The sequence below is a fragment of the Suncus etruscus genome, chromosome 16 (genome assembly GCF_024139225.1).
Source record: "Suncus etruscus isolate mSunEtr1 chromosome 16, mSunEtr1.pri.cur, whole genome shotgun sequence".
NCBI lineage: Eukaryota > Metazoa > Chordata > Mammalia > Eulipotyphla > Soricidae > Suncus > Suncus etruscus.
In genome coordinates, this window is record NC_064863.1 from 33,780,230 (window position 1) to 33,801,209 (window position 20,980).

Consider the following 20,980-nt stretch of genomic DNA (forward strand, 5'->3'; position numbering starts at 1 on the left):
CAAAGTCAAGAGAGGTACATTAGCGAGTGTGACCCAAAAACTAAAAGGAAAAAAACGAGCCAAAGAGATAGTACAGAGGCCAAAGAGATATTACAACAGGTAGGGCATTTGCCTATATGTGACTGACCAAGGTTCAATCCCCAGCATCCCATATGATCACTACAGCACTCTCAGAGTTAAGTCCTAAATGTCAAGCCAAGAGTAACCCCTCAGCATTGCTGAGTGTGACCCACAAACAAACAAACAAAAAAAAAAGAAAATGAATAAAGAGCCCACATCTGACTAGAAACCTGAATAATGAGAAAAAAATCAGTCATGGAAAAATTGAGAGGAGAGCATCGAAGCCACAGGGTATAACCATGATACCCTGAGACAGGAGCAGCGGGGGCAATGCCAATGGAACTCCAACACAGGCAGACATGAACTGGCCAGACTCTGGATGTATTGCTGCAAGCAATGGATACAGGGTCAAGATAAGAATGGCAGAGCCAGACATGGCAAGTCTTGGCCAGGAGTCTAGATTGTATCCTGAATATGCCCGGAGACTTTCAACAACATTCAGAATCCCGGAGAGATAGCACAGTGGCGTTTGCCTTGCAAGCAGCCGATCCAGGACCAAAGGTGGTTGGTTCGAATCCTGGTGTCCCATATGGTCCTCCGTGCCTGCCAGGAGCTATTTCTGAGCAGACAGCCAGGAGTAACCCCTGAGCACCGCAGGGTGTGACCCAAAAGCTTTGGTTATAGAAAGCAGTCCAGTCTGAAACACTAGTAAGTGAGGGCAGACCAGTGAAAATCCACTACATCAGTTCATTTAACATTTGGATCCAAGTGATATGAATGAAAATAGAAATGTTACGGCTTAAGGTCAAATTTCTGGTAAAGAACCCAAAAGGGTTATTTATTAGTATGCTTACGAGACTCCTAAAATAAATAACTCTTTTGTTGTTCTTTTTTGGGGGGTCACACCTGGCAGAGCTCAGAGGTTACTCCTGGCTCAATGCTCAGAAATCATTCCTGGCAACTCAGGGGACCATACGGGATGCTGAGGATCGAATTCAGGTCAGCTGCATACAAGGCAAATGCCCTACCTGCTGTGCTATCGCTCTGGCCCCCAAAATGCATTTATCTTTGAAGCCCAGAGAAAAGGACATTTCCTTTACTTCTGGTGCCACTGATAAAGCGCCAGACATCTGGGCACATAACCAAGACTCAGTACTAATAAAACAAATCAAGTGTGATTTTAAAGTGAAATCTTCCATAACAAGACTCAGTGTTAAAATTAATTAAACATGATTTGTGGGGCCGGAGCAATGGTGCAGCGGTTGAGCGTTTTGTCTGGCATGCTGCTGACCCAGGACGGACTGCGGTTCGATCCCTGGCATCCCATATGGTCCCCCAAGCCAGGAGCAATTTCTGATCACATAGCCAGGAGTAACCCGAGTGTCACTGAATGTGCCCCCCACCCCCCCAAAAAATGAATTAAACGTGATTTGTAAAGTGAAATCTTCCACGACCTAAATGCCAGCACATCTGAATAGCTTCTGCAACACTGAGGACCATGGAGGTTTAGAACTGACACATTCTTCTGAACCAAATCACTAAATCAGCAAAATATTTTTAAAGATCTATATTGCCAAGTCAGGCTCTTCTGTGCCTGCTTATATGAGACTTAAGCAAAGTATTACTTTTTGTTTGTTTTTTGTTTTTTAAAGCATTACTTTGAAACTTAATGCATATCAATTTCTTAAATCTTACTATAACGTAAATTTGGAAAGAAACCTCTTAAGACCACATAATTTTATTTATTGGTATTTCCTTAAAGTTAAAGCCCAAAAGTTCTCATCTTTAAATATTTTCATTATTTGTCATTTTTTAAGATTTTGCTGCTCAAAGAAATATCATTATGTAAAATTCAGACTTTAGAAAAGCATATGTAAAAAATAAAAAGCATATGCAATGTGTTATCATTTGGGTATAAAAAGGCACCAAAATGTCATGCTGAGCAATAGTACAGCAGGTAGGACACTTTTCTTGCATGCAGCTAATCCAATTCAGTCCTCAGTATTCCATATAGTCCCCTGAGCACCATCAGAAGTCATTCCTGAACATTGAGAAAACAGTAACCCCTGAACATTGCTGGGTGTGAGAGGAAAAAAAAAAGGCATCAAGATAAAAAAAAAAAAAAAAAGTCTAGAAAATTATCCCCCTACCCCCCCACACACAAAGAGAACAGTGATGGCATTTGCCCTGTGCATAGCTGACCTGGGTTCAATTCCCGGTATCCCATAAAATCCCCAGAGCCTGCCAGGGGCAATTTCTGAAAGCAGAACCAGGAGTAACACCTGGGTGTGGCTTAAAAACAAACCAAAAAAAGATAAAACAGGGGCCGGAGGATAGCATGGAGGTAAGGTGTTTACCTTTCATGCAGGAGGTCATCGGTTTGAATCCCGGCTTGAATCCCAGCGTCCCATATGGTCCCCCGTGCTTGCCAGGAGCAATTTCTGAGCCTGGAGCCAGGAATAACCCCTGAGCACTGCCGGGTGTGACCCAAAAACCGCAAAAAAAAAAAAAAAAAAAAAGATAAAACAAACAAACAAAAGATAAAAAAAATCTTTGTTAAAATGCCTAGTACCTCTGGAGCAGGCCAAGAGTAAGTCCTGAGCACTTGGGCATGGCCCAAAATATTTTTTTTTTTTTTTGGTTTTTGGTTTTTGGGTCTCACCCGGCTGTGCTCAGGGGTTACTCCTGGCTCCATGCTCAGAAATTGCTCCTGGCAAGCACGGGGGACCATATGGGACACGGGATTCGAACTGATGACCTACTGATGACCTTCTGCATGAAAGGCAAATGCCTTACCTCCATGCTATCTCTCCGGCCCCCGGCCCAAAATATTTTTTTTAAATAAAATAAACCGCAAACTCTTGCTAACATTTTGGTGATTAGGAGTCTTTTCATTTAAAATCAATTTATTTTTCTTTGCTTATCTAGTTTAATCAACATTTTCTCCAATTCTCAGATTATTTAGAATAAGCCAAAATCTTCAGTTACTAGTAAACTCAAAAGGTTAAGGCGGGGGCTGGTGAGAGCACAGCAGTAAGGACTTTGCCTTGCACATGGCCGACCCGGGACTGACGGGCATCCCATATAGTCCCCCGAGCCTGCCAGAATCGATTTCTGAACTCAGAGCCAGGTGTAACCCCTGAACGTCATTGGTTGCGGCCCCAAGCCCCCTCCCAAATTAAACAGAAACGTAGAAAATATTTAATTCAATAGAATTCTAACTGTAATACTAAGAAAAATTAATTCAGCCCACAGTGCTGGAGCGATAGCACAGCGGTAGGGCGTTTGCCTTGCATGTTTGCCGTTAGCCTTGCACACTGCCGACCCTGACAAACCTGGGTTCGATCTCCGGCATCCCATATGGTTCCCTAAGCCTGCCAGGAGTGCCGGGTATGGCCCAAAAACTAACTACCGTAAATAAATAAATGAATAAAGTTTGCAGGCCGGGCGGTGGCGCTAAAGTAAGGTGCCTGCCTTGCCTGCACTAGCCTTGGACGGACCTCGGTTCGATCCCCTGGTGTCCCCTATGGTCCCCCAAGCCAGGAGCAACTTCTGAGCACATAGCTAGGAGTAACCCCTGAGCCGTTAGCGGGTGTGGCCCTAAAACCAAAAAAAAAAAAAAAAAAAAAAAGTTTGCATACCCTCGAACTCTTAGAAGAACACCATTTTCTACAAGAGCAGAGAGTTTTCAGTGAGTGAGACAAGTTCCTAAAGAATTGTACGTGGAGGGGCCTGGAGCAATAGTACAACAGGGAGGGCATTTATTTTGGAAGCAGCAGACAAGTTCTATCCCCAGCATCCCATATGGTTCCGAGTCAACCAAGAGTCATTCCTTCAGTGCAGAACCAGGAGGCAGTGAGCACGCCAGGTGTGGCCCAAAATCCAAAAAGAGAAAAGAAAATGCACCAGGACAGGATGTAAAAAGCAATTGTTAAGCATGTCCTTCTATGATTTACCAAAGAAAAGCTTCAACTAACGAATTTGGAGAGGTTTTTTTTTTTTGGGGGGGGGAGGGTGTTCTTTTTTAAAATACACGTCAGCACACGAAGGTTTAGTCTGCTGGTTTTGTCCACGGGCTACCAAGAGCTGCAAAACTAGGGAATATCTATCTGGGTGGCCAGGGCAACTAGTGGAAGGGCTTTCTGAGATCTCTAGAGAGCCGGGTAGGGTCTCCACTCGACACCCACCGAGTTCATGCATACCAACAAACAACACAGGGGAAATAAATGGAAGCATGCCTAATTCCATCAATGATTCACCCAACTCACCTGATGCCAAAAAAAAAAAAAAAAAAAAAAAATCACTCTCAGCAAAGGTATCTTAACCCAGGCCCTACCTTGGATGGTGTAAGAAAACCCCAACAACTGGAAAGGTTCTCCTGGCCCTCTTGGGGCGCACAAGCCTGGATGGAACGCAACACAGGGAAACAGCCACGTCAGAAAACGTTGGCTTTAAACGGGCGGCAAAGGAACTTGAGGCCAATTCTTGGCACACGAATCAGTCCCGGAGACCAAGGGGTGCCACAGCCTGTCTCTCTCTCTCTCTCTCTCTGCACTGGTCACACACAGCTCTGGCTGGAGCCAAACCGGGACAGGGAATCCTTTTCACTTACAACGCAAGAGGACTCAAAATGAAAAAAGAAAGAAAGAAAGAAAAGACTCTCACTTGCTGCTTGGCAGCTTTCCTGTCGTGGTCCATCAATCACAACCTCTGGCGACTCCATCCAAAAACCCAGACACAAGAGTGTGGATTTCAGGGATAGCTCAAACAGTAAGGGGTTTGCCTTGCAAGCAGCCTATCCAGGATGGACTTGGGGTTCGATCCTCGGTATCACATAGGGTTCCCCAAAGCCTGCCAGGAGCGATTTCTGAGTGCAGAGCCAGGAGGAATCCCTGGGGTATGACCCAAAAAAACAAAAACAAAAACCCCCAAAACATATAGTGTAGATTTCTGAGCTTGGGCAAGCTTTTCTCCTTCCAGCTAACACTCCTTTTTCTTTTTTCTTTTCTTTTTTTTTTTTTTTTTTGCTTTCTGAAAGCTCCAGGATGCGCCTTCACCCAAGTTGATTGGTCTGGCCCTAAAGATCAAAAAATAATAAAATAAAAGAAGACCCGTAGTTTGTCTCCACTTTCCAGCCCTAGATCCCCCACCCCAAAAGTCTGGCTTCTTGCACATCTCAGAGCCTAACTGCACCACTTGCTCCTGGGCCCGTGCAGAGTTGCCTAATGGGGGGCAGGCTGGGCTGGGGTCCAGAACCCCTTCCAAAGCAGAGAGGGGGCCCCAGGTCCAGTCTGAGAGCCCCCCAAGACAGCCCCGGGAAGGGGGGTGGGCCAGGCCAGACGACGCTGGGAAGGAAGGGAGAGACAGACAGACAGACAGACAGACAGACAGACAGACAGACAGACAGACAGACAGACAGAGACTCACCCGCCCAGAACACAAGCGACGGGCGGGGAGGCTGGCTGGCTGGGAGCCCCGGGGAGAGCTGCAGACGCCCAGCCTCGGCAGGAACGGCCTCCCGGAGCTGCCCTCGGGAACGCCACCAACGCCGGCTTCCTCCCGGCCTGTGTTTGGATTCGATTGCCCACGTCACCGGCGGCCAGGGGACCCGGATCTGCCGGCTCCCCCGGGCGACGGCGCAACAGATTGCAGCAGCGGCTCTCTGCGCTCGGGGAGCTTACAGCTCCCGGGCTCCGGCCGCAACGCGCATGCGCGCGCGCTCGCCGCGCATGCCCAGTGCCGCGGGAAGGAAGGCGGGACGGGATGGGACGGGATGGACTGGGCCAGAAGGTCACGCGAGCTTTGCGGCCTCGGGGCGCGAGGCGCGGGGACGGGGAAGGGGCGGGGCTACATGTGGTGGGCGGGGCCAGGCTTGGGCCTGCGTTGAGCTAGTTCTAGTTCCCCCCAGGCCTTGTGTGACGTCTCAGGCGGGCGGGGTTGGCCCTGGTTTTGACTCTGCGCCTCCCATTGACACGCAGGGCTTTGCCATCCCCGGGAGCTTTGGGAAAGAAAGATGTGGTGGCAGTGGGGTGTGTGGCCCAGGTTGCTCTCTGCAACCTTGAGCCTTGAGGATGATCTAGGGATCATATAGTATGATCATACTAGGGATGATAGGGATCTATAGGGAGGTTGGGTCTTTTTATTTAACTTTATTTATTTTTTTTTTGGTTTTTTTTTTTTTTTTTTGGTTTTTGGGCCACACCCTGTGACGCTCAGGGGTTACTCCTAGCTATGCGCTCAGAAGTTGCTCCTGGCTTCTTGGGGGACCATAGGGACGCCGGGGGATCGAACCGCAGTCCGTCCTAGGCTAGCGCAGGCAAGGCAGGCACCTTACCTCCAGCGCCACCGCCCGGCCCCTACTTTATTTATTTTTTATTTTTTTAAAAAACTTTATTGATTGATAGGTTTTTTTAGGCCACACCCAGCTATGCTCTGGGGTTACTCCTGGCTCTACACTCAGAAATTGGCCCCTGGCAGGCTGGGGGGGACCATCTGGGATGCCTAGAATTGAACCAGGTTCCTCCAGGGTGGCTGCATGCAAGGCAAATGGCCTACTGCTATGCTATCTCTCCGGGCCCCCAGATGGGGCCCTTTTGTTCTTTTGAGACTTTTGGGATAGAATCCAGCCAGTGGTGATAAAACTTCAGGCCATTACAAGTGCAGGGGCTTCAAGTGCTTTGTCTCTGAGCCACTTCCCTGGCCTCAGGTTGTTTTGGGTTTGGGGGGGGGGGACATACCAGGCAGTGCTCAAGGCTTACTACCACACCTGGCTGTTGGCTCAGGGGTCTAGCTCAGGGAACCTTATGCATGCCAGAGATTTAACCCAGGAGGGCTACGTGCAATACAAGTGCCTTAACTACTGTACTATCTCACCGGGAGGAAAATGGACTGGATGCATGACCACTATGATAGTAATCGATCCCATTTTTACTATTGAAATTAAGTTCAAGAGAAAACTTGGGAGTTGGCTGTTACCAATGATCAGAAAGTGAGGGTCCATAGGGCCTGCACCTTAGCTAGGGTGTTTGCCTTGCCACACTGCTGACCCCGGTTCAAACCTCAGTATTCCAGTTTGTCAGGAGTAATTTCTGAACTCAGAGCCAGAAGTAACCCTAAGCACCACTGGGTATAGCCCCCCAAAAAGAAAGTGGGACCAAAGACAACGTACAACTGGTAGAATGCTTGCAGCTGACCCGGGCTTGATCCCTGTATCCCATATGGTCCCCAGAGCACCTTTGGAGCACTACCAGGAGCCATCCTTGAGCTCAAAGCCGGGAGTAAGCCCTGAGCACCTCCTGGTGTGACCCCTACCCCAAAAAAACAGTTAAGAAAAAGGACAATGGAGAAGGGGACATGGGAAGTTTGAGCAGCCAATCCTAGCCTTTGTGGCTTTTACTTTACATAGAATAAAAGAAATAATTGATGAAAGTGAAGACAACCTCACTTCATTTTATTTTTATTTGTTTGTTTATTAGTTTTTGGGTCACACCCAGCAACGCTCTTCACTCAGAAATTGCTCTTGGCAGGCTCGGAAGACCATATGGGATTCCGGGAATCGAACCACCATCTCGTGAGTTGGCCATGTGCAAGGCAAATGCCCTACTGCTATGCTATCTCTCCAGTCCCTCATTTCATTTTAGACCAGATTCTGGCATCCTACTTTCTATGTTAAGATTAAGGAAAGTCGGGCAGGAGAGATAGCATGGGGGTAGGTCATTTGCCTTGCATGCAGAAGAATGGTGGTTCGAATCCCTGCATCCCATATGATCCCCTGTGCCTGCCAGGAGCAACTTCTGAGCAGAGAGGCAGGAGTAACCCCTGAGCACCGTCAGATATGATCCAAAAACCAAAACCAAACACAAGATTAAGGAAAGTCAAAGAATTGCAGACAAAATGGATGGGAGAGAAAAGAGTTTATTTCAGTGTTTAGCCCTAGTAACTCTCATGAAAGAAACACCGTTTTTATATATTTTATATATTTCACTACAAAGGTAAACAAGCAAAAAAAGAAATGCAGTTAAGGCCTATGTGACTTTAAAACTCTTCTTTGAAGTGTTTTACCTAATCTAGCTGGGGTGTTTTTGTTTTGTTGTTTTGTTTTTGGGGCCACACCCGGTGACACTCTGGCTAGGTGCTCAGAAATCGCTCCTGACTTGGGGGACCATGTGGGATGCTGAGGATTGAACCCAGGTTCGTCCTGGGTCAGCCTTCTGCAAGGCAAATGCCCTACTGCTGTGCTATAGCTCAGGCCCCTAATCTAGCTGTTTTGCTTCAGTTCTTGTGCTTTGGTGTTTTGGGCACACCCATGCCCCTAAAATTCCCTAATCTTGTCTTCTCTCTTGATACTGTAAATTTTGAAAAATCTTGTTTTTCTTTTTATGATAACTATAAATCTTTGTCAGCTGGTTTTTGACTCAATTTTTTCTCTTTTCCTCACTAAGCCTAAAGGAGATAGGAGAAATTACCCCTTTTGGCAAAAGTTAGGGATGTTGCTTTTTCTTAGGTCCATGAATTGATGACTTTAAAAAGGGACTAGTAAAATAAAAGATGCGTGCCCCAAAGATTTCAGAGAGGTACCTCCCTACCTACCTATCCTGGGAAAGAGGCACAAGTTGACTGTAGATAATACCTGCCTTGTACTGATTTGCTGACATTTTCAAGGAAAAGAATTTGTTTGATTCATCACCTCCAATCACCCAGTCTCCTTCAGCTAATTAGGATGCAGTCTGGAGAACTTTTATGAAAGTGAATGTTAAGCACAGGTGGAAGTTTCTAGACAATTCAAGTTTCTTGTAAAACTCTGTGTTTCCTACTTAATTATGGTTAGAAGTCCACAGCTAAGCTGCTTCGCCTTAATTTGGAGTCTTGAACACTGGTGCACTAGTGAAATCATTTGTTTTGAGACCTGGAAGACTCTCCAGCATGAGTCAATTTCACAAGCTGACCCTGTAACATAGGGTTTCAATCTGTCAAACTTTCCTTTTTTGGAACTGAAAGTCTTGTGTGTTTGGCTACACCCATACGCTTTCAAGAATACAGCTATGGAGGGGCCGAAGTGATAACGCTGCAGGTAGGACCTTTGCCTTGCACACAGCCAACCCGAGTTTCATTCCTGACATTCCATATGGTCCCCCGAGCCTGCCAGGAGTGGCTTCTGAGTGCAGAGCCAGGAGTAACTCCTGAGTGCCGGGCATGGCCCCAAAACCAAACACACACACACACACACACACACACACACAATACAGCTAGAGGGGGGGGGAGTAAAATGCCTGCCCCCCCCCCCCGAGACAGGCAGGAGGAAAGGGGAAGGGAAACTGGAATTTTGGTGATGGGAAACGTGCACTGGGGAAGGGGTGGTACATTGTAAGACTGAAACTCAATTATGAACAAAGATTAGCCTTGCATGCAACCAACCCGAGTTTGAACCCAGGTGTCCCATATGGTCCCCAGAGCCTACCAAGAGTAATTGCTGAGAGCAAATTCAGAAGCAACCCCTGAGCACTGCCAGGTGTGGCACAAAAACAAAAAATATGGTTTTACTTAAAATGAAAAAATAAAAATAAATTATCACCATCATTAAAAGTAAATCATGGGAAAATTGGATAGTACAGATACTTGAGAGATAGCACAGTAGTAAGGTGTGTGCCTGCCCTGCTTTCACTTTCCCTTGTTGAGCTGATTTTGTTGTGGGCTCCAGGACTATTCATGGCTCTGTGATATGGTGGGTAGGGATGCTGCTGACTTCTGGTAGTATTCAGGTACCTTGAGGCGGTGGTTTCAAAGCATGCTCACTCAGCCCTTTTAGTGATATCTCCAGCCCTCATTATCATGGAATGCTGATGTAGTCTTCTCACACTACCATTACAGAATAACACAAAAAGGGTGACTTATGCAACAGACATGGATTTTCTCACAGTTCTGGAGACTGAAATCCAAGATAAGATGCTGGCAGGTTTTGCTGCTTTCCAACATGCAGAGGCCAACTCTACATTCTCTCTCTCTCCCTCTCTCTCTCTCCCTCTCTCCCTCTCTCTCTCTCCTCTTTCTCTCTCTCTCTCTTTCTCTCTCTCCCTCCCCTTCTCTTCTCCTCTCTCTCTTTCCCTCTCTATGTTTTAGCCACACCCAATGATGCAAAGGGATGACTCCTGGCTCTGCACTCAGGAATTACTCCTGGCAGTGCTGCGGGGATCATATGGGATGTCAGGAATCAACCTAGATCAGTCATGTGCTAGAAAAGTATCCTCCCCACTCCAAACCCGTGTTATCTCTCAGACCCTTCCTGTTGTATTAGGACCCAATTTTATGACTCCTGTAACACTCTGTGCATCCTTAAAGATCTTTTCGTCAAATACTGTCATTTGACATATGAGATGAGGAGCATACAGTTTAGTGCAGAGCTGTGGTTAAATATTACAGGGGATAGAGAGGTGATAGATAGTACAGGAGATAAAATACTTTTTGCATGCAGCTGACCTGGTTTGAATTCTGGCATCACTTACCTTAGCGTTGCCTGGGTTCACTCCAGAGCACAAGCCAGGAATAGCCTTTGAGCTCTATAGCACCTGGTTGGCCCTCAAACAAAGAAATATATATATATTCAAGTTCACATTTCTGTTAAACTGTCTTGGGGTTCCTTTCTACTGGTACTAATTTCTTGCTTTGTTTCTTTACATTTCACAAACAAGTGAGATTTTTTTTTTCCTTTCTGACTCACTTCACATGTAGGGCCCCTCCAGCAATATTCAGGACTTATTCTTTTTTTTTTTTTTTTTGGGGGGGGTTGGGTTTTTGGGTTACACCCGGCAGCACTCAGGGCTTACTCCTGGCTCTACACTCAGAAATTACTCCTGGCAGGCTTGGGGAACCATATGGGATATGGGATGCCAGTATTCTTACCACTGTTTCTTCTGCGTGCAAGGTAAATGCCTTACCTGCATGCCATCTCTCCAGTCCTGGTACCTGATTCTTTTTTTTTTTTTTTTTTTTTTTTGGTTTTGGTTTTTGGTTTTTGGGTCACACCTGGCAGTGCTCAGGGCTTACTCCTGGCTCTATGTTCAGAAATCACTCCTGGCAGGCTCAGAGAACCATGTGGGATGTTGGGATTTGAACCAACGTCCTTCTGATGCAAAGCAAACGCCGTACCTCCACTCTATCTCTCCAGCCCCAGGACTTATTCTTGACTCTGTGCTGGAGGGATACTCCTGGAAGTGCTCAGGGTTCTGGGAGTTTAAATCCAAGTTGGCTACATGCAAGGCAAGTGCCTTAACCACATTAGCTCTCTCTTAGGTCCTGGCTTTGCCTTTTTGGATGGTTTCCTTTGCCCTATTCTCAAGCTGACTGAATCTGTGTTTAATGTTATTGAGCCTCTGCTACTGAGCCTTTCTATTGTGCTTTTTCCTCAGGACAAACATTATGGATGTTTGGACTTTTATCCTACTTTCTGTGACTTCATTGAAGTCATTTCTACAAACATCAGGAGGGCCACTGCTTCAGGAAGATTTTTTTGTTGTTGTTGCTTTTTGGACCACATCCAATGATGCTCAGGGGTTACTCCTGGCTATGCACTCAGAAATTGCTCCTAGCTTGGGGAACAAAATGGGATGACAGGGGATTGAACCACGATCTGTCCTAGTTTAGCTCATGCAAGGCAAGCTCCCTACTACTTGCACCACCACTCTGGCCCCTTAGGAAGATTTCTCTGGTTGTTTGGTTTTGCTTTTAGGATCACACCCAGCAGTGCTCAGGCGTTAGTTACTCCTGGCTCTGCACTCAGAAATCACTCCTGGCAGGCCCCAGAGATGACCATATGGGATGCCAGGAATCGAACCCAGATCTGTCTAGGGTTGGACACGTGCAAGGCAAATGCCCTACCACTGTACTATTGCTCCGGTCCTTCAGGAAGTTTTCATAGCAATATTGTACTCAGGATTCTTCAAGGGCTTTGATCTTGAAACCTCTGTGGGTGAATTCCTCCATCTCATTACTGTTTGATTCTGTTTAGGAACCTGGACCAGAGTACCATGATAGAGCAGGCCTTAATGACAGCTATGAGTTCATGATTGCAATTACCAGGGTTTGGTTCCATTTTTGTGGGAGCCCAGGCATCCACCACAAATTCTTAGCTTTAAGGACATCCTACAGGGGCTGGAGTGTTGAGGTCAGATGTGTCTGGGCAATTCGTTTGTAATTATTAGTAGCTATTAATGACAACAGGGCCTATGACACATAGTTCTGGGGGTAACTGGGAGTTGGTACCTACCTAACAAGGGTGCTGCAGCATGAATGTGTCAAGTCTGAGCAGGCCTGGGCAAGTATTGACAAATTCTTGCTCACAGATGCCTGGAAAGGGCCTATGTGCCCAGTGGACCAACCTGGGTAACAGTGGGGTCCCTGTGAAGAGTACCAGACAGGCCTTACAATGGCAGTAATGAGAGAGAGGGCTGGGCAGGGACCATAAATGTGTGGTTGCATATACTCATGGCAGCTCTGTGCCAAGATCAAGCTGAATAGTAACCAAAGGATCAAGATCACACTGCCTCAAGGGAGCACTGGACCTGGGCAGTGACCAAGGGCATAAGCCGCAGTGTCTAGGTGCCAGACTGGATGGTAGACCCTGTGTCAAGATAAATTAGAAAGGTCTGGATTGAGGCCAGAGAGATAGCATGAAGGTAGTGTGTTTGCCTTACATGCAGAAGGACGGTGGTTCAAATCCCGGTGTCCCATATGGTCCCCCCAGCCTGCCAGGAGCGATTTCTGAGCATAATCCCTGGTTTCTGAGGATTAACCCCTAGGGGCTGCCAGGTGTGACCCAAAAAAAACCCCACCAAAATAAAATAAAATAAAGGTCTGGGTTAGTAACAAAATGAGTGCATCACAGTAGTTAGGAGCTGAGTCTAACTGTGGATGAATACCTGGGCAGAACAGGAACTGTGTCCTCCTTGCTAGTAGGTTATGCTGGGCAGGTCTGCAGAGGATTTTGTGGCTGTGGGGTCAAACTTACTTGATTGTGCTCAACTGCATATGGCCAGAGGCCACATCTGTCTTTTGGTGTGCTCGTGTGTGTGTGTGTGTGTGTGTGTGTGTGTGTGTGTGTGTGTGTGAGAGAGAGAGAGAGAGAGAGAGAGAGAAAGAGAGAGAGAGAGAGAGAGAGAGAGAGAGAGAGAGAGAGAGAATTGGGCTACATAAAGTGGAACCCACAATTCTATTTGGCTGTGTGCTCAGAAGTAAGCCCTGGCAGTACTTGAAGGACTCTACATGGTGCCCAGCATTGAATCAGGTTCACCTGCAAGCAAGGCGAGCACCATAATCCTTGTATTATCTCTCTAGCCCTATTTATTGGATTTGGGGCCATATCTTGTGTTGCCCAAAGGTTACACTGGCTCCGTGCTCAGGTGTTGCTCCTGACTTTGTCAATCCAGTGATTGAACCTGGGTATCCTCCATACAAGGCATGTGCTTCAGTCCATTGAGTGCTGCAGACCTACTGTGCACACACTTGATAATTGTCTCTCAAATCTCAGCCAGCTCAACTATTTGCTAAGAGTGAGGTCAGTCTCCTCAAGGATTGATTGATACTCAAGGTCTCTTACTATGGACAGTAAAGCTAGGAGTGCCATGAACACTACCATGAACAAGGCTGCGAGAAGTGTTAGCAGCCAGGGGTCCAGGAGAGGGTTGAAGCACTTGTTTTGCATACAGGAATCTCAGTTTGACTACTGAGACACCCACATGTCTCAGCACTAAACTGGGAGGAGCTAATCCCCAAATACCACAGGGTGTGACCTCAAACCACACCAAGACAAAAAGAACATGCCTAACAGTAACTCTGACCCCTGTTTATACTCTATAGTCTCTTGCCTCCTATTCCAGTGTTATAAATATAGGATCAAGGCAGAGGAAGAAGATAGTATAGGGGTTAAGTATAGGACTCAACCCCCCTGGAATATGGTTCCCTAAACACCACCGCCACATGTGGCCAAATTAAAAAACAATGCTGATGGCCGGAGCAGTGGTGCAAATGGTAAGGCATCTGCCTTGTCTGTGCTAGCCTAGGACAGACCTTGGTTTGATCCCCCCTCGTCCCATATGGTCCCCCAAATCAGGAGCAATTTCTTTTTTTTTTTTTTTTTTTTTTTTTTTTTTTTTGGTTTTTGGGTCACACCCGGCGGTGCTCAGGGGTTACTCCTGGCTGTCTGCTCAGAAATAGCTCCTGGAGGGGCCGGGCGGTGGCGCTAAAGGTAAGGTGCCTGCCTTGCCTGCGCTAGCCTCGGACCGACCGCGGTTCGATCCCCCCGGCGTCCCATATGGTCCCCCAAGCCAGGAGCGACTTCTGAGCGCATAGCCAGGAGTAACCCCTGAGCGTCACCGGGTGTGGCCCAAAAAACCAAAAAAAAAAAAAAAAAAGAAAGAAATAGCTCCTGGCAGGCACGGTGGACCATATGGGACACCGGGATTCAAACCAACCACCTTTGGTCCTGGATCAGCTGCTTGCAAGGCAAACACCGCTGTGCTATCTCTCCGGGCCCCAGGAGCAATTTCTGAGTGCATAGCCAGGAGTAACCCCTGAGTGTCACCGGGTGTGGCCCAAAAAAAACAAACAAACCAAAGAAAGCATGAACTGAACTGGGGCCAGAGCAATAGTATAGTGGGTAGGGTACTTGTCTTGCAAGCTACAAACCAGGGTTCGATCCCTGGCATCCCCAAGCCTGCCAGGAGTGATTCCTGTGGTAGAGCCAGGAGTAATCCCTGATTGCTGCTGGGTGTGGCCCAAAACCCCCGCCCCCCAGAAAAAGACCGTCTGGAACTATGACAAATCCCTGTCCTGGGATTACAAAACTGACTAATAGTGTGGGGAGTTTTAGGGGGAGTGCAGGGAAACCAGAGGTGACATGAGGACAAAGGAGGAGGGTCTTGGGAACTTTGGTAGTGGTGGAGGGAAGGGTGCAATAACTTTGTACACCAGTACTATAAATAAACAACATTGTGGGGCCGGGCGGTGGCGCTGGAGGTAAGGTGCCTGCCTTGCCTGCGCTAGCCTAGGACGGACCGCGGTTCGATCCCCCGGCGTCCCATATGGTCCCCCAAGAAGCCAGGAGCAACTTCTGAGCGCATAGCCAGGAGTAACCCCTGAGCGTCACAGGGTGTGGCCCAAAAACCAAAAAAAAAAAAAAAAAAAAAAAGGCGTTGGCCTTACACGCAGAAGGACGGTGGTTCAAGTCCCGGCATCTCATATGGTCCCCAGTGCCTGCCAGGAGCGATTTCTGAGTGTTGAGCCAGGAGGAACCCCTGAGTGCTGCTGGGTGTGACTCCCCCCCCCCCCCAAAAAAAAAGAATGTAGGATACTGAGAATAAAACTCAGTTTGGTAACATACAAAACAAACATTCATGGGGCCAGAGAGATAGCATGGAGGTAGTGTGTTTGCCTTACTTGCAGAAGGACAGTGGTTCGAAACCCAGCATCCCATATGGTCCCCTGAGCCTGCCGGGAGCGATTTCTGAGCATAGAGCCAGGAGTGACCCCTGAGCGCTGCCGGATGTGACAAAAACAAAAAAACAAACAAAAAACACCCTATTTACTGTTCTATGACTCTGGCTCCTAAATGTATATTTTTCAAGAGGGGTTGGATGGACCAGAGCTATAGCACAGTGGTAGGGTACTTGCTTGCATGCAACTGACCTGGCATCCCATATGGTCCCCTAGCCTGCCAGAAGTAATTTCTGTGCGCAGCCTTAGGAGTAACCCCTGAGCACCACCTAGTGTGGCCCAAAAACCAAATTAAAAAAAAAAAAAAAAAAGGATAACAGGTGAGAAACAGAGACCAAATAAATGACAACGAGCTCCCGTAAGCACTCTAATTATGGTCTATTAAAACCATTTCACACTAGCAGGAACAAGAGCCCATCGCAAGCTGAAATGTATAAGAGTATGAGACTGTGCTTTTGTCTATCTGTTTTAAGATATATCGAGTTTCCAAATGCTGCCCCGGCACCAACTTGCACCAGTAACCCCAGCAGTGCTCAGGGGTTACTCAGGGCTTAACTCAGGGGTTACTCTTGGCTCTATGCTCAGAAATCACCCCTGGCAGGCTCAGGGGACCATATGGGATGCCGAGACTCGAACCACCATCCTCTGCATGCAAGGCAAATGCCCTACCTCCATGTTATCTCTCCGGCTCCAACTTGCACCAGTTTTAACATGACATCCTGACATGAGGAAATGCAACAACTTGAGCTAAGAGAGGGTTGCCCCATCTCAGTACTTAATGGTATGATGCAATCAGGAGACATGTCATCCTTTGCCCTAAGCAAAAACCAAAATTGCTAAATACAGAAGACTGATTTTGACAAATATCTGCTGGACAGAACCTATCAAGGGACCAATGAGGAAGTTCCTAGCCTAGACCTCGGCCTAGGATTTGTACAAAAACCAAGATCTCTATTCCGGAGGTCTAACTTTGACAACTGTGACTGGGCAGAACTCCTGGAACTATGGTGAAAGACTATACCCTGGGGGCCTAGTCTCTGTTCTAGGTTCTAAAAAAAATCAAGACCACTAATTACAGTAGACTGATTACAACAGAGATGGAACAGAACTTCTAGAACCATAATGAAAAACTCTCTCCTAGCCTTCACTCTATGGCCTACACAAATAACAAGATCTCCAACTATAGAGGTGGGATATCATCACCCACATCTGACTGGAGTTTTCTGGCACCATAAAAAGACCTTGGGGCATGCAAGTGAGTGAGCATGGAGCTGGCAGTTGTTCCCATGGCAGTATGCTTGAAGGGCAGAGAAACCATGTATCTCTTAGGCCAAGGGAATTCCCGCTGTAATTTTCCCTATATTTACCATGCCTATGAAGAAGAAGAAGAAGAAGAAGAAGAAGAAGAAGAAGAAGAAGAAGAAGAAGAAGAAGAAGAAGAAGAAGAAGAAGAAGAAGAAGAAGAAGAAGAAGAAGAAGAAGAAGAAGAAGAAAGAAGAAGAAGAAGAAAAGAAGAAATACAACTTTTTTTGGGGGGGGCCACACCCATTTGACGCTCAGGGGTTACTCCTGGCTATGCGCTCAGAAATCGCCCCTGGCTTGGGGGAACCATATGGGATGCCAGGGGATCGAACTGCGGTCCGTCCTACACTAGCGCTTGCAAGGCAGACACCTTACCTCTAGCGCCACCTTCCTGGCCCCTGAAATACAACCTTTTTTTAATTTTTTTTAAGAAGTTGCTGAGGGGCGGGAGAGATAGCATGGAAGTAAAGCATTTGCCTTGCATGCAGAAGGTTGGTGGTTCGAATCCCAGCATCCCATATGGTCCCCTGAGCCTGCCAGGAGCAATTTCTGAGCATAGAGCCAGGAGTAACCCTTGAGCACTGGCAGGTGTGACCCAAAAACAAAAACAAAAACAAGGAGTTGTAGAGATAGCATGGAGGTAAAGTGTTTGTCTTGCATGCAGAAGGTCGGTGGTTCGAATCCCAGCATCCCATATGGTCCCCTGTGCCTTTCAGGGGCCATTTCTGAGCACTGCCGGGTGTGACCCAAAAACAAAAACAAAAAAAAAAAAAGAAGTTGCTGGTCTGGTTTGTTTGTTTGCTCGCTCTTTTGTTGTTGTTGTTGTTTTTCTCTTTCTTTTTTCTTTTCTTTTTTTTTCTTTTTTCATACCTGATGGTTTTGGTTTTTGACTTATTACATGTTTATTCTTTTTGTAATCTTGTTGATACTCCCTTATTGTTTTTTTTGTTTTTGGTTGGTTTTGTTTTACTACTTTTTTCTTCTTTTTTCCCTTCCTTCTTCTAAATGGATATTTATAAAACCTAGATGAACTCCTCCTAGTTTTTCTCTTTTTTTTTTTTTGTTTGCCCTTTTTTTTTTCTTTTTTCTTTTTTCCTTCTTCGCCCAGATGGTCCCAAGGCCAGACAGTTGAATGTTCATTTGGTGGAATAAAAACTGATCAGACATGAATACCAAATCCAAAGTCAACAACAACAGAATTGATAACCAATCTACAACAAGCTATACAAGGGGGGAACGGTTGCACTAGCATTACAGGGGTAAAGGAGGGAGATATGGGATACATGCTGGGAACAGGGGTGGAGGGAGGACAACACTGGTGGTGGGAATGCCCCTCACTTATTGTCACTATGTGCCTAAAATATTACTGTGAGAGAATTGTAATTCGCTTCGACCACAATAAAATAAAATAAAATAAGATATACCGAGTATGTTCCGGGGTTACTCCTGGCCCAGTGCTTGAGGTCATATCATGAAGCCAGCAAAGCCACTAAAATCTTGTCAGAAGAACTTAGAGACCTATTAACAGGCCTTCATACTATGGGGCAGAGAACCAAAATGATGAGTGTAAAGAATAGGATTCTACAGAAACTTCTTCTGGAGACACCAGGAAATCTACACTGGAGAGAAACCCAATGAATGCAAGGAATGTAGAAAAGCTTTTCTAAGAGTCCACCCGCATTAACTATCTAGAATTCACACAAGAATATAATCCTGTGTGGTAGAGACTGAACCACATGTTTCTTTTTCTGTTAAGTAATTTCCCATCCTGCTTTTAACATGAACAACCCCCACCCCGTAACTTAGCTCTGACTACAGAAATATGAAATATACTTTGGGAATATTGCTTTAAAGATGGGCCAAGGCGGGGCCAGAGAGATAGCACAGTGGTAAGGCGTTTGCCTTGCATGCAGCCGACACAGGACGGACCTGGATTCAATCCCGGGATCCCATATGGTTCCCCGAACCTGCAAAGAGCGAGTTCTGAGTGCAGAGTTAGGAGGAACCCCTGAGTGCCACCGGATGTGACCCAAAAAACAAAAAAATAAAATAAAATAAAAATAAAAGAATAAAGATGGGCCAAGGGAAAAAGTTTCTATCTTCTCTAAATTTTATTTATCCCCTGTGACCCTCCAGTTCCACTCATATTTCCTTAGAAATCCTTAGGGGAAAGCTAGTCACCTGAAAGAAAAAGAATTGGGAAGAGGGCCCAAGCAATAATATAGCAAGTAGGACACTTTCCTGGCATGTGCTCAGCCTGGATTTAAATATGCCTCAAATTTGGAGGCATCCAATATAGTGCCCTGAGCCAGGAGTGATTTCTGAGTGCAGAGCCAGGAGTAACCCCTGAGTATCATGGGGTGTGGCTAAAATAATTTTTTAGGGCCAGAGTAATAGCACAGTAGCAGGGTGTTTGCCTTGCACATGGCCAACACAGGACAGACTCCGGTTCGATTCCCAGCATCCCATATGGTTCCCCGAACCAGGAGCGATTTTTTTTTTTTTTTTTTTTGGTTTTTGGGCCACACCCTATGACGCTCAGGGGTTACTCCTGGCTATGCGCTCAGAAGTTGCTCCTGGCTTCTTGGGGGACCATATGGGACGCCTGGGGATCGAACCGCGGTCCGTCCTAGGCTAGCGCAGGCAAGGCAGGCACCTTACCTCCAGCGCCACCGCCCGGCCCAACCAGGAGCGATTTTTGAGTGCAGAGCCAACAGAAACCCCTGAGTGCCACCGCTGGGTGTGACCCAAAAAACAAAAACTAAAAAGAAAAATGTTTTAAAGAATTGGGGACTATAAGCGATAGCACAGTAGATAGGGTATTTGCCTTGTATATGGCTAACCCAGGTTCAATCGCAGCACCCCGTATGTTCCCCTGAACACCATTAGTAGTAGTTCCTGAGAGCAAATTCAGGAGTAACTTCTGAGTTACTGAACAACCTGTGTTCAATCCTCAGCATTCCATATGATCCCCTGAGCCTGCCAGGAGCAATTCCTGAGTACAGAGCCAGGATAACCTCTGAGCACTGCCGGGTGTAGCCCAAAAAGCAATAAATAAATAAATAAGCAAAATAAACAAGATAATTGGGTGAGAAAAATAAACACATCCCTTGGACCAGAGTGATAGTACAGTGGGTAGGTCATCTTCCTTGTATGTGGCTGACCCAGATTCAATCTCCAGAACCCCATGTATTCCCCTGAACCCCATTAGAAATAGTTTTTGTTGTTGTTTTTGGTTTACACCCTCGGCAGCAGCACTCGGGGGTTACTCCTGGGTCTGCGCTCAGAAGTCACTCCTAGCAGGCATGGGGGACCATATGGGATGCCAGAATTTGAACCAGCGTCTGTTCAGATCTGCTGCATGCAAGACAAGATACCACTGTGCTATCTCTCCAGCCCCTAGAAGTTGTTCTTGAGAGCAGATCCAGGAGTAACTTCTGAGTATCACTGGGTGTGGGCCCTCTTCCTAAAAAAAAAAAAAAAAAAAAAAAAAAAAAGCCACATCCCTGTCTCAAAGTCTTTAAGTGAGAAATTAAGTTTAATTTTGTTGAGAAAAATAAGACTTCTGGAAAAGCAAAGATTTGTTGTCATGTTGAAACTCAAAAAGCAAGATGAGGCCCTGAAAGTGTTTTATTCTTCATAAAGTACATGCCTCATGTGCCTGAGGCTGCCAGTTCACTGACTGACATCTCCCCAGACACAAGAAGTATGTGACCCCCATAAGCACAAATAACTTTCTACCACTCCCCATTGGAGCACTCCATCCTTTGTTCCCACCTCCTCTCCTTCCAGCTGCCTAGGTCCTGACAAGAAGCCAAGGGTAGGGCCCGGAGAGATAGCACAGCGGCGTTTGCCTTGCAAGCAGCCGATCCAGGACCAAAGGTGGTTGGTTCAAATCCCGGTGTCCCATATGGTCCCCCGAGCTTGCCAGGAGCTATTTCTGAGCAGACAGCCAGGAGTAACCCCTGAGCACTGCCGGGTGTGGCCCAAAAACCAAAAAAAAAAAAAAAAAAAAGAAGCCAAGGGTAAGTTTTGTCTTGATTCCGTCTGTTCCTGAGTTTCATTTATTTATATTTCACACTGGAATGGAATCATCTGGTATTTGTCTTTCTGACTCTGTACCGAAGGGCCACAC

General features: G+C 46.5%; 2 protein-coding genes across 3 annotated transcripts in view; one reads left to right on the top strand and one right to left on the bottom strand.

The window, feature by feature from the left end:
- SMIM14 (small integral membrane protein 14) overlaps positions 1-5,765 on the bottom strand; it is a 40,960-nt gene extending 35,195 nt beyond the window's left edge. The window contains exons 1-2 of one of the 2 annotated variants that reach the window (XM_049790198.1): positions 5,488-5,764; positions 4,397-4,462 (exon numbers count right to left, since the gene is read on the bottom strand). The gene's annotated coding sequence lies outside the window, so the exon portion shown is untranslated. Of the gene's footprint in view, positions 1-4,396; positions 4,463-5,467 lie in introns of both variants that reach the window. The other variant, XM_049790199.1, reaches the window with a different exon arrangement.
- The window catches only part of LIAS (lipoic acid synthetase), a 939,974-nt gene that overhangs the window by 112,638 nt on the left and 806,356 nt on the right, over positions 1-20,980 (top strand). The window lies entirely within an intron of this gene.